The 12,600-nt window shown below is 48.7% G+C and overlaps 1 protein-coding gene across 3 annotated transcripts in view; it reads right to left on the bottom strand.

Moving 5' to 3' along the window:
• The window catches only part of FAT2 (FAT atypical cadherin 2), a 91,203-nt gene extending 87,494 nt beyond the window's left edge, over positions 1-3,709 (bottom strand). The window contains exon 1 of one of the 3 annotated variants that reach the window (XM_074378936.1): positions 3,543-3,709. The gene's annotated coding sequence lies outside the window, so the exon portion shown is untranslated. The other 2 variants (XM_074378944.1, XM_074378942.1) reach the window with 2 other exon arrangements.
• Positions 3,710-12,600: the final 8,891 nt, after the last annotated feature.

Raw genomic sequence — 12,600 nt, 5'->3', positions numbered from 1 at the left:
TGTTAAGGTAACAGAACGGTGTGACTTGCAGGGAGGGATTAACCTTTCTGAGTCTATTCATCATCTCCACACTGAAAACAATGACGACAACAAGAAGCAGTATAGGGTGATGTGGGCAGCTGTGCAGAGTAGGAGAGAAGTGGTTTGTGAAAGGGAATTGTGAAATTCTCAATGATTTAGCCCCCCTATTCACAGGTATAACCTGCTGACCTGTGCATAGAGGGATTGAGTCATTGAGAATTCTCTTTTCACTGTTTAAGTCCCATGCTCACAAATAGCTCACTGTTGAGTGCATGCCAGCCCAGACAAACTGGCTATGTGACTTTAGGCAAATAGTTCAGAAGCTATGGTTCCATCTATAAAATGGGAGCAATGATTCTTCAAGGGAGACTTCAGAGAATTCCCAAGGGTTCTTCCAGTTGTAGTTACAGTGATATGCTGACTCACTGGCAATAGTGATGGAGTGATGTGTGTGTGTCTTTGTATGAATGTGTATGTGTGCGTTGGTGTTTGTTGAGAGAGGGGTCTGATTGATGACGTTTTTGTCCTCTGGAGGGCAGCTCACAATCTAGAGATCACCCTCATTGCTGATCCCACATTGCCTCCGGAGGATGTGGGAGCCATTCACCGGCCTTCAAGACTGACCTGTCACTCACATAAAAAACAGGAACACCTCCTGAACTGGGCAAGGCAGAATGAGGCAGAGGCAAGTCAAAGATCTGTGTAGTGGTCTGGCTTTCCCCACTGCTGTGTGACCTCAGTCAACTTACCAGACTTCCCCGGTGAGGCCTCACCATTACCATCTGTCTGACTCAGTGATCTCTAAGGGCCCTTCCACTTGACTGTATCTGTGACTGGGTTGGGGCTAATACTTAGTCCTCCAGTAAGCAGCAGTTCTCATCTATGAGTTCAAAATGAAGACTCATTCATTCATTCGGCAGATAGGCAATGAGCTTTTTTTATGTGCCAGGCACTGTGCCGGATCCAGGCACCAGAGCAGTGAGCAAGACAGACCCATGGCGTATCTTGGTAGGAGAGCCAATATTTTAAAAAATGACACAAATAATCAATAATTATAGTTGTGATCAGTCTTAGGAAGGAATACGTCAAGGTGCTGTGAGATGATACCCACTCCGGGAGGAAGAGAGAAGAATCCATTCTTTGATGAGGGTGAACATAATAAAGAAGGCCCTAGGGATTTCCTGCATTCCCTTCCACGCACCCCCTCATTTCTCACATCAATTCTCTGTAGAAGAGCTATGATGATCCCCATTTTTCAAATGAGGAGCCTGAGTTTTTAGAGAAGTTGAGGCCTAGGTCACATGGCTAATAAGCAGGAGTTGGACCCACACTTTACTTTGTAAACCTGTGTATAAACCTCCATCATAAATGTGAGTATTAGTATTATTAGTCCTAGAAATACTAGTATTGAGGTTCTGAGCTAGCTCAGTTTGCATTCTAGGGGCCCAGGGATCATAGGAGGCTTTTAGAGGTCATGTCCATTGCCTCCTAAAATGAATCCAAAAGACAGGGTTCATCTAGGGGATGCAGGAAGGTCCCCAACCGTACCAACTCCATCTCCCCCTAGACACACACAGGCTGTCTCTAAGGCTTAGTGCCTGCCTGACAGCCTCTCCCACCTGGTCTTACCTGGGCAGCACCAGGACAGTGCCACAACCTGTCACAGAGCATCTGGAAGGAGAACTTCCAGGCCAAGGTGAATTCAGTCACACTTAGGGTAGGGCACGCAGGGAGCTGAGCATCGGGCTAGCTGACATCATGGATTCAGCATCTTCCTGCAAGAAGTCTAACATGTACTCTATGGGGAGCCCTGCGGGAAGACCTTAGTTTGCCTCTTACATGGACATGGAACATTGAACCTCTTAAGGTTCCTCTTCAGCAAGATGGAGAAAATCACTCATGCTCCATCTACCCAACAGAATAGATTCAGAAGGGATCTTGGCTGGGTGTGGTGGCTCACGCCTGTAATCCCAGCACTTTAGGGGCCGAGATGAAAGGATTGCTTAAGCCTGAGAGTTCAAGACCAACCTGAGAAGCATAATGAGACCCCATCTCTACAAAAAACAATTTTTTAAAAGAATTAGCCAGTTGTGGTGGTGTGTATCTGTGGTCCTACCTACTCACGAGGGTGAGATGGGGGGATCATTTGGGCCCAGGAGTTGGAAGCTATAGTAAGCCATGATAATGCCACTGCACTCCAGCCTGGTGACAGAGAGAAATCCTGTCTCAAAATAAATAAATATTTAATAAATAAATCAAGGGAGGAGGGGATCTTAACAAACATCCAACTGCCTTTTTTTTTTTTTAATATGTTGAGGCATCAGCCCAGAGAGGTAGGAAACTGTCCTAAGCCACACAGCCTGTGAGTCACAGGGACATGATTAGTGAAATTCTCTTCTCACTCTGCCCCACTGCCTGGATTTGAAACCTCAAAAATTCCAAAAGACATGCCCAGCATAGTCCCCAGAACACAGGAAACAGTCAATGAGCATAAGCTGTAATAACTCTCAGTAGAGTCCCGTAAGCAAGACATGTTCACCTGTCCAGTCTCTGCTCCCCACCTGGAAAACAGGGCTGAAGGACTAGAAACACCTACCTCCCAGCCTGTTCCTCCACCTTCTCCTCTCCCCTGAGTCCAGGCATCAGCTCCAGATTGAGGCTGGGCACAGAGGGAGCCTTTCTGAGCCCTTGGTAAACCTCTGCACTGCCTCACTGCTCCCCATGCTGTGACAAATGGCACTGCACCCGCTCTGAGAACTGAACTCTAGAGCAGTGGCTCTGCTCAGCGTTCCACTTTGGCTCTCCTGCCTCCGGAGATATGCATCAGATTTCTGCTTTCCCCAAGACAGGGGAACAGGGCTGTTCCCACCCCAACCACTCCAGTGCTGTCTTGGTGCCACTCAGACTCACAGCCTTCCACAGTTCTTAGAGACTATGCATGTCCCCCCATTCTATGGTCAGGGAAGCTGAGGTTCTAATCTCAGCAGCTGCAGGAGAGCCAGGGCTGGCCAGACTATCTGACTCTCCCTTAGCCACCAGGTAGCTTTGTCTGTGATAAGGTTCTTGTGCCCACCTGGACACACACAAGAAACCAGTGCCTCTCAATTCCTGGTGCCGGCACTTCCCCATAAAACTACAGAGGAAATCTCCCCCATGTCCTATTAAAGGCTTATCTCCAGAAAGCCCAAGTGGGGGGTTTGATTCTTCCAGGACAGGAACCCAACTTCCCACACGTGCAAATATGACCTTCCTCCTCCACAAGATCACAGTTCCAGCCTTGTCCATTCCTGGGCCCCGATCCCCAGCCACGGGCTGGCTTCCGCACTGGCTTCTTTCAGTGTTCCTGGATGATCCAGGCCCAGATGTCCCTGTCTGCTCTCTCTGTGCTTGCTCCAGCCATCCCCTGGTTCCTTCTCTACCTTCCAGAAGCCCCCACCTCCAGCCTGCTTTGGAACCAGTTTCAAGATTGGATTAACTTTGCCGCCCCCTCCCGCATCTTCCCATCCTCCAGCAGTTCTTACCTGTGCCCTTCAGGTAGGGGAGGGTGCCCCAGAGTGGGCTGCTGGGCTGGCGCCCCACTCACGAGGGCCAGGCTGACAGGCTCCGGAGGGAGGTGCAGAGACTGGGAGCAGGAAGGCGCGCAGCCCGTAGCTGGAGAGGCTGCTGAGAAAGTTGGAGTAGGTGTGTCCCAGCCCAGGAGGAGGAGGAGGAAGAGGGAGGTGGGAGAATTGAGGCGGATCATCCCCTCCTGCCAGCTCTCCGACTCACGGAGAGGGAGGGAGGAAGCCAACTGGTTTGTGGCCCAGAACTCACGGTGGGGAATCGAGTCATGGAAAATGATGGCTGGAAAGGAGCTGAGAAATCAGGCCCATCTCCACCTCCCTTCTCGGTTTCACCGGGGGATAAACTGAGGCCCTGGACAGGTAGTACTGCCCCAGGTCACACAGAGACCACGAGGCAACTGGAAAAAGTCACTTGGCTCTCAGAACAGTGTTCTCTCCACTTCTCCATGCTCCAGATCTGAGACTAACAACTACAGCCCTTCTTCCCCAAGGCTTTGGAGCCAACCAGATCTGGTTCGAAACCCTGGCAGTGCCAGCTACTATCCCAGTAAGCTTGGGTGAGTTACCAATTTGAGCCTCAGTTTCCTTTTCTGAAAAGATGGGGATAATAATAGCTCCTACTACATAAGGTTGTTATGAGAATTAAATGAGATAAAGGTTGCTAAGAAACCAGTAAGGACTTAGCTGAGAAAGTCCCCCATAAAAGGTAATTTTTATTCCTATTGTTTTCAGCTGTGACTTCCCCATACCTGACTTAACCTCTCTAAGTTTGGGCTCCCCCATCTATAAAATGGGGGTAACAAGAATACTTGCTTCATAAGCTTGTAGAGATTAACAAGACCGATTGTGTGTGCAGCACAAAGCACGGTGTGTGATGGCTTACTGGGGTGCAGAGACACACTTCATGAGGTGCCTCTCTGTTCTGGCTCCCCAGATGATTCCACTGTGTTGAGAACCAGTGTTTCAAAAGAAGGGGAGAAGAGTTACACAAGAATTAGCTCTCCTGTCCCCTGCTGCCTCTTTTTTAGTTATAGGACACATTTGTTTGCTTGTTTTGTGTGTTCATACACAGGTGAGGCCCCATGTCTACCTTTTCCCAGACACTGTACCGGGCCCTGGAGACACAGAGGTAAATGAAATAGTTCCTGCCCCACAAAGCTGAAAACAACTCTGCAACCATTCAGTCCAATCCCCAGCCTCCCCCCAAATCTTGAAGCCCCTCTCCAACATTCCTGGCACGTAAGTGAGGCTTTGCTTGCATGCCTCTAATTACAAGGCGCTTATCACCCTCCCAGCAATCAGTCTGAACTCTTAGCAATGCTAGTTGATGTTCAGCTGAGCAGCCACCCTTCCACCCGGTTAATAAATAAGAATTATTCGTATCGTTGTTATTGTTATTTTTATAAGCTGTGTCCCAAGGCAAATGACTTAAATTTGCTAAGTCTCTGTCTCCACATTTGTTAAATGGAGTCACAGCCACACTGGGACCACTCAGAGCAGATCTGTTTCACCTGCCATGTGACAAAACTGAGACCTGGTACTATGGCCAGGACTTGGGTGTCTAGACGTTTAAGCTGGACCCTATGGATTAGCGAAACCACGAAGGTTCTGGTCTTGTTGCTTATATAGGAGCAATGGGGCTTTTGCTATTTCCTGGCTCTCAGCGCGAGTTCATTCATGCAGCTGCTGCAGCCACTGTGAGTCGTGCCTTCAGGGACCTGTCACCAGCATCCAGAATGACCACAGGCACCAAGCAAGCTGCTATGGTGTGTTGCTCAAGATATCCAGAGGGAATCCCCACCAGTAGAATTCTCTGCGGCTTCCCTTCTACAGGCTGCCTCTGCCCCGGATGAGAGACCCAGAGAGTTGCAGCGTGAGGGGGGCTACTGTGATCGATTCCCAGGTAGCCTGTGATCAAGGCTAACCTGAGCAATTATCCACTTGGCTGACTGCCACCCAAGTCTCCAAGTTTGGTCCGATTAGGCATTAACCAGAGGGAGAGTGGCAGGGCAGCCCCACAGGCCCTTTGATTAGTCATGTGCAGAGTGGCAGGCGACTGTCTTCCCTCGGGGGCCCTCACTGGGGCCAAGGTTGGGCTCCAGGCTGTCCAGTACAGGGACTATCTGCAGCCTGTTGCAGGAGGCGGAGATGGGTATCAGGATAAATTACAGAGCCTCATAAGGCTGCCAGCATCCACTCGCTTGTCCCCAGTTCCTTTACCACTCTCCTGACCCACTCCTGGTTTCTCCCTCCTGGCCCCAGGACCTTTCTGATGGGTCTTCAGGCCTCCAGCCTCCTGTGCACCAGGGAAATTGACTCCTCATGCCCTCCAAGCACGCTCAGAAACTTCTCATTCCCTGATATCCAAAATTCTCTCTCTTCCTGCTGAAATGGTACCTCTCTGTCTTAGCATAGCTCATCTTCCACTCCCCTTTGTGAGCACAGCCTAACCAAGCCCCTGACCTGATCTAGAAGTAATAACAATAATAATAACAGCTCATCTTTGTGTCCGCACGCATCTCAGCACTCTGCATGAATTACCTCATTTCTCTGAACACCACCACAATGGATTAGGTACTATTATCATTCTGTGTTTCAGATGAAGAAACTGAAGCTCAGAAAAGCTTTAATTACTTGGCCAAGGTCACTGGTCTAGACTAGGCTAAGATCAAGCCCCGGTCTGTCTGAAGCCCTTAACCCAACATTTTGTGCACTGCCTAGGTCTCCCCTCTCCTCACAACCCTCTGGTGAGACCCCTTGTGTGACTCTGGCCCTTGCGTGTGCCCCTCTTCACTTTAACTCCTGCCCTACTCTATTTGAAGTTCCTCAGGGATGGGTCTGTGCCTATCTCAGTGGTTCTCAACCAAGGCTGCATATTGGCATCACCTGGGAAGCCCAGGCCCTGGACTGCCTGTGGGTGGAGCCCAGGCATCAGTGTTTGTAACTGATTCTGAATCCTCTCCCTGGACCTCAGCATCCCTCTCTCAGTGAAGGAGGTGTTGAATGCCGATCTTTAACATCCAGCTCTAACATTCTAGAGTTCTAAAGTTTTTACTGGGGTATTGTAGTTTTCTAAAGAAATAACTAGAAAAGAGTCATGTCCATTTCCCCTATTTGCCTGGGGAAAGTTTTCTTCTTCCTTATGAAACAGGTAAGCTCTTTCTCCTTCCCTCCTTGGCTCTTCTTTCTAGAGCAATGCGGTCACACTAACCTAATAAGCAGTGATGTAAATGAGGGGACAGAGCAGAGGACACTCTCACCAGGCAGCAGATTTCAGGGTGCCCATAAAGTCCAGAAGCATAGACAGTATTATTTTAATTTTTAAAACTGACTCCCCTTGACTCCTTCTGGGGCCGGCTAAAGGCTCAGATTTGTTCAGTGAAAATCCAACACATCATCAGAGGCAGCATGTCACAGACGCACGTACAGGGTTGGCTGACCAGCCGTCCCAGTTGGCCTGGGACTGAGGGGTTTCCCAGGATGCAGGGCTTTCAATAACTGTGACAGTCCCAAGAAAACCAGAATGGCTGGTCACCCTAGTTGAGAGAACTGCTGCATGACCCCACCGTGTGTGCCGCATACACAGGGTAGGTGCCAAGTGAGTGTCGTCCACCTTAGAAGACCAGTCTCAAGAGAGGATTCAGCCCACTGGGGACACTTGGCTGATGCACTGGTTACATTGCAACACGTTCGGTGACTGTGAAATGCAAACTGCTTTTCCAGGTTGAGGCCCCTTCCTTTACACTGCATTCTCCTTGGGGAAGGGCACATAGAAAGATGAGAGTGAACCTGGGAGGCAAGAACAAAGCAGAGAGCCTCAAGCCTGGTCTGTGGACAGGAAAGCCTCTAGAGGCACGACGGTCAAAGGGACATGATGCCTTTAAGGAGGATGAAGTCATCGGGGGATGAGGCCACCTGGCTCTGTAGCCAGGGCTGCTGCCGAAAAGGAGAAGCAGAAGGTGGAAGGTAGGTGGGCCGTGGGGGCCGGGCTTGGGATGGCAGCTCTGCAGCTGACAGACGGAACTCAGCAGGAGTGGGAACGGCCAACCCTGGCATTGCCTGGGGTGCCCGGGAATGTAATCAAACACTCAGCAGACCTGCTGGCCATAGGCATCTGGGCACCACCGAGCTCTCCAGCTCATCCTGACCCCCAGCCGGCAGTTCTGACAGGCTCTTGTCAGCAGAAGCGTCCGGCCTTGTTGGCCAGGCCTACGGGCATGAGCTCATCTACTGCCAGCCCAGTCCTCAATTGGCCTGGCCCACGCTGCTGCTGGTGGGTGGGGCTCTGGGGTGAGCGCACTGGAGCTGGGCTGGCTGGTTCAATGGCCTTGATTAGGTCTCCCCAGTGAGAACCCTGAGAGGTTTCAAGTCACTCTGAAAACTTGAAACAGAACCTCTGATGTTATCCCCACCCTTACCTGCCCTCAGACTTGCAACTCTGATGTAGCCATGGCCCAGGGAACCAGTACCTCTGTCTCATCTCCTTCTTTCTAACCATAGACTACATTTCTAGCACCATCTCCCATTTTTCCCCATTGCATAGAAATAACAACAACAATAATAGTCGCAGTAATAATGACAGTATTTGTCCTAACTTACTATGTACTAGGCTAAGCACCATCTCATTGAATCATGAAACTGATCTTCCCTATGAAGTCTTAGGCTGGTGCATAAGTAGTTGCGGTTTTTGCCATTGAAAATAATACTATTATTATCATTCTCATTTTGCAGAGGACAGAACGCAGTCAGAGAGATTTAAGTGACTTGTCTAAGGTTTCATCTCTTTAAATGGTAGAGCTAGGATTTGAACTAAGTCTATCCAGCTTCAAGATACATGCTCTTAACTACCACTGTTAGGCTATAGTCCAACCAAATCACAGGAGTTGGCATGGACATGCCACTTGGCACTTGTAGATAGACCCACCCTCAATTCACTACTCTGCTGTCTCTGTCTTGTAAATCTCAATCACTTTTGAATAAGATTCCCCACATTTTTATTCTGCAACGGGCCCTGCAAATTATGTAGCTAGTTCTACAAATCAGCTAGCCTATGGGTCCTCAGCTACAGCCTACCACCCTCTAATGCCTATGCTATCTCTCTGCCTAGACTATCATTCCACGCACACCTACCAGGTTCATCATGAGATTGTCTGCTCGGGACCATCTCTGTGCACTGCTAGAGGGTTCCCTGCCATCATGGAGCACAGATTGCTCTGTTCGGGTCTCACAGTGAAATCAGGACAAGATATTCCTGTGTTTTCCTCATTCCTTTGCAGCACTTGTCAGGGAGTGGAGCACAGGGTAAAGTTTAAACTTGAAGTTGGACCGATCTGGATTCAAACCCCGCTCTGCAGCTGTGTGGCGTCGACTGAGTAATTTAACCTCTCTGAGGAGTTTTCTCATCTGCCAAATAGAGATGATAACAGTTCTTATCTTGCAGGGGTTATCATGAGGATTAAATAAGGTGACGAATTGGTGGTAATACATTAAGCACTGTGCCTAGGGCCAAAAAGTGGAAACTTCCTGGATCTGTTTGGTGTCTAATTTATCTGCAGATTTCCCGTAGCTCTTTGCACAGTGCTGATGAAATGTGATGGGGCAGAGGATTTATAGATGCAAAATTGCTTTGGAGGCGCCAAAATATCACCCACGCAGAGGAGTAGGACATGAATGTATGTGAAGAAACTGAGGCCTAACAAGACCTCCCAGCCTGTTCAGAGCCCTACAGCCCTCCTTTGCCCACCTGGGCTTGGCTTCTGCAGGTCACCTGGAGGCCATTAGAGCAGGGGCCCTCGGGAGCAGGAGTCTGCTCTCTGCTGCCTGAATTCCTGAGGCAGCTCTGCCAGCTGTATTGGCCCTGTCTCCCTGAGAAGCCACATTCCAGACATTCTGACCAGACTAGGAAGTGGTTGGCCCTAAGAGGAGAGACGCTGGGGAACCCCAACATAGACAGAGACAGCAAGAAGAGAGGCAGGGCTTTCCTGGGGAGTGGGGATCACGGTGCCCCTCCAAGCTCTCCTCACAAGCAGGCCTCAGTTCTACCCAAGGCCCACAGTGCAGGGAGGATTGCTCAGGGAAAAGAGACTCAGTAGCCCAGTGGTTCTCTAACTTCAGAGTTTGTAGGAATTGTCAGTGGGGGTGGGAGACATGGAGTTGTTGAAAAATGTACATTCCAGGCCCCAACCCCATCGTGAAGGCTCCCAGGATTCTGAGTTTTATTACTTTTTTAATTGACAAAAAAGCATATGTTTATCGTGTACAACATGTTATTTCGAAACGTGTTGCATACTTTTAATTGAGCCTCCAAGAGGATGCCGAACCAGGTTTGTGAGACTCCGATTTAGTCCACTGTGTGGATGAGGAAGCTGAGGTTAAGAGAGGGAAGGAAATTGCCCCAGGCCACCCAGCAGCAAGGCTGTCAGGGTAAAGCTGTGTGTTTTCCCTGAGCCACTGCCCCTGCTGGAAACAGGAAGGAACCTTAGGAGGAGGTCTGAGAACAAAGCAGCTCAAAGAAAAATTGAGAAGATAAGCAATGTTTGCCTTTCCCTTCTTCCCCCTTCTGCCCCCATCATTATCCCTGTTCCCCCAGCCAGAAACTGCTAACTATACTAACTCAGCAGTGCACAGAGCCCCAGACCCCTCACACTCTGGTCGTGGACATCTACCACCTACCTCTCCTAGTAAGCTTCCTTTCTTGTCACTGTATGCAGAAGAACACACCAGCTTGGAGTAAAATATCCTGGGATCAAACCCCATCCTAGTCACTACTATGCTGTGTGGTCTCAGGCAAATTCCTTACCCTCTTTGACCCTCAAAATGCTCATTTTTATGATATGAGGTTGGACTAGACCAGGTTTTCTCAAAGTGGTCATCTCTACAAAAGCACCCAGGAGTCATCTCCAAAGAAGCACCCCAAAATTTGGCTATCATGCAGATTCTTGTACTTCCAACCAGACAAAATGGGTGAAAAGTTTTGAAGAAATCTAAACTTTAAAAAAAATTATTTGTGCCAGGCATGGTGGCTCACGCCTGTAATCTCAGCTCTTTAGGAGGCCGAGGTGGGCGGATCATGAGGTTAAGAGATCGAGAGCATCCTGACCAACATGGTGAAACCCCGTCTCTACTAAAAATACAAAAATTAGCTGAGCGTGGGCATGCCTGTAGTTCCAAGTGCTCAGGAGGCTGAGGCAGGAGAATCGCTTGAGCCTGTGAGGTGGTTGCAGTCAGCCAAGATTGTGCCACTGCATTCCAGCCTGGTGAGTGAGATTCCATCTCAAAAAAAAAAAGAAAGAAAGAAAGAAAGAAAGAAAGAAAGAAAGAAAGAAAAGAAATTGGCTTCCACAGGTTTTTTACACAAATAATACATGATACCGTTTCCTAATAAAATAATAAAACAATCCTTTTAAGGCTAAAGCCCTCTCTGCCATCACTACCAATATTCTTTCTAAAGACAGCCAATGTCATCATTTTGGTATGTAATCTTTCTAGATACTTACATTCATATACAAATATGCCAGTGGGAAATATACAGAAATGTGTTGATTGTGGGAAGGGGGAAGGGGGTTGTCATTCTGCAAGTTTTTTACTCAACAGTGTGTCTTATGGTCTATATCATGGAGTGCACAGAGATCTACCCATGCTTTGAGTTCCCCAGGTCATGCTGGGGCTCATTAAAGTTTAAGATCTGCTGTGCTTGATAAACTGACATCTTTGCAATCTCTGCTTTTAACATACGGGAGGGCAAGGTCAGCAAGCTATTTCCCAAGAGTGAGGGAAAACCTGGCCTGATTGGAGTATCCTTGGCCCTTGGACATGAACTCCATGGCTCAGATATCCCCTGTCAAGGGTATGGTTCCCCAGGATCCACTGGAGCACCCCCACTTTCCTTCCTTTAGCATACTCAGGGCCACTCCCACCACCCGCTGCCAGCCCCTGGTCATCCTGATGTGATCTATGCAGGTGAGAGCTGACTCAGGCTCTCTCTGCAGAAGTGGCTTCTCGATGGGGCCTGACTGGTTTGACTCGGCAAGTCAAGCTTGCCCAATACCTCCTTGTCCCAATACCTCCTCTCTGGAGATCTTCAGCCACACACTATCTGGCTCAGGAACCAACTATCTAGGTGCAGAGAGGTGGTGTTCTCCTCACTGTGATCAGGCTGTCCTTTTCCGGGATTCCCTCCCTCCTCTGTAAAATGTTGTTTTCACTAATTTCTATGCCTAGCAAGAGCATCTAGCAAACATATGTATGCAAGATATGTTGAAAGAATGAAAGTTGTAAAGTTCCTTACACCTCCTAAGGACTGTGAATTTAAGCCCTCTATCGTGAGCAAAATGCTTGCCATGTGTGTAACCCTAAACTGGGAACTGAGGAAGGAATGAAACTCTTGAAAAGATATTGTCCTTGCTTTTGAGTTGCAAACAGTCTAGTTGGGGATGCAGTCATCCAGCTAATGAATATTTCCCTGGAGTCTGTCATAGGATAGGAATGGAGCCAGATCATGGCAGTCAAGGAAGGACAAAGGGTCCACTCACAATCAGTCAAACTAGAATGTGGGCCAGGAAAGAGCAGAGACCGTGGCCACATAGACAAAGGGTCCTGCAAAAAGGCCAGAGGAGAAAGCACTCAGTGGGGGCTGGAGTAGTCAGGAAAGATGAGGTAGATGGAGCGTGGAGCCAGGAGGTACAAGTAGAGGGAGTGTATGGCACATGGCAGACTCTGGGTAAATGTTTGCCAAATTGAATAGGCAGATTTTTATAGAGACCAAGTCACAATAATAAATGAATACACAGAAACAGATGAGTGTATTAAATAGATGAAAGATAAAAGCAGATGTGTGGATTAATGGACTCAAGGATTGATGGATGAATGGATGGATGGGTGGACGGATAGATGGATGGATGATGGACAAATTGATGGCCAAGCAGAGAGACAGATAATCTTGGTCCACGTTTGTCCAATTTTGGGTCAGATTTCCAAATCTGAATTTGGCCCTTCTGCTTACTGACTCTTACCGGCC

Source organism: Saimiri boliviensis, chromosome 1 (assembly GCF_048565385.1).
Source record: "Saimiri boliviensis isolate mSaiBol1 chromosome 1, mSaiBol1.pri, whole genome shotgun sequence".
Classification (NCBI taxonomy): Eukaryota; Metazoa; Chordata; class Mammalia; order Primates; family Cebidae; genus Saimiri; species Saimiri boliviensis.
This window is presented reverse-complemented; position numbering and strand designations above follow the sequence as displayed.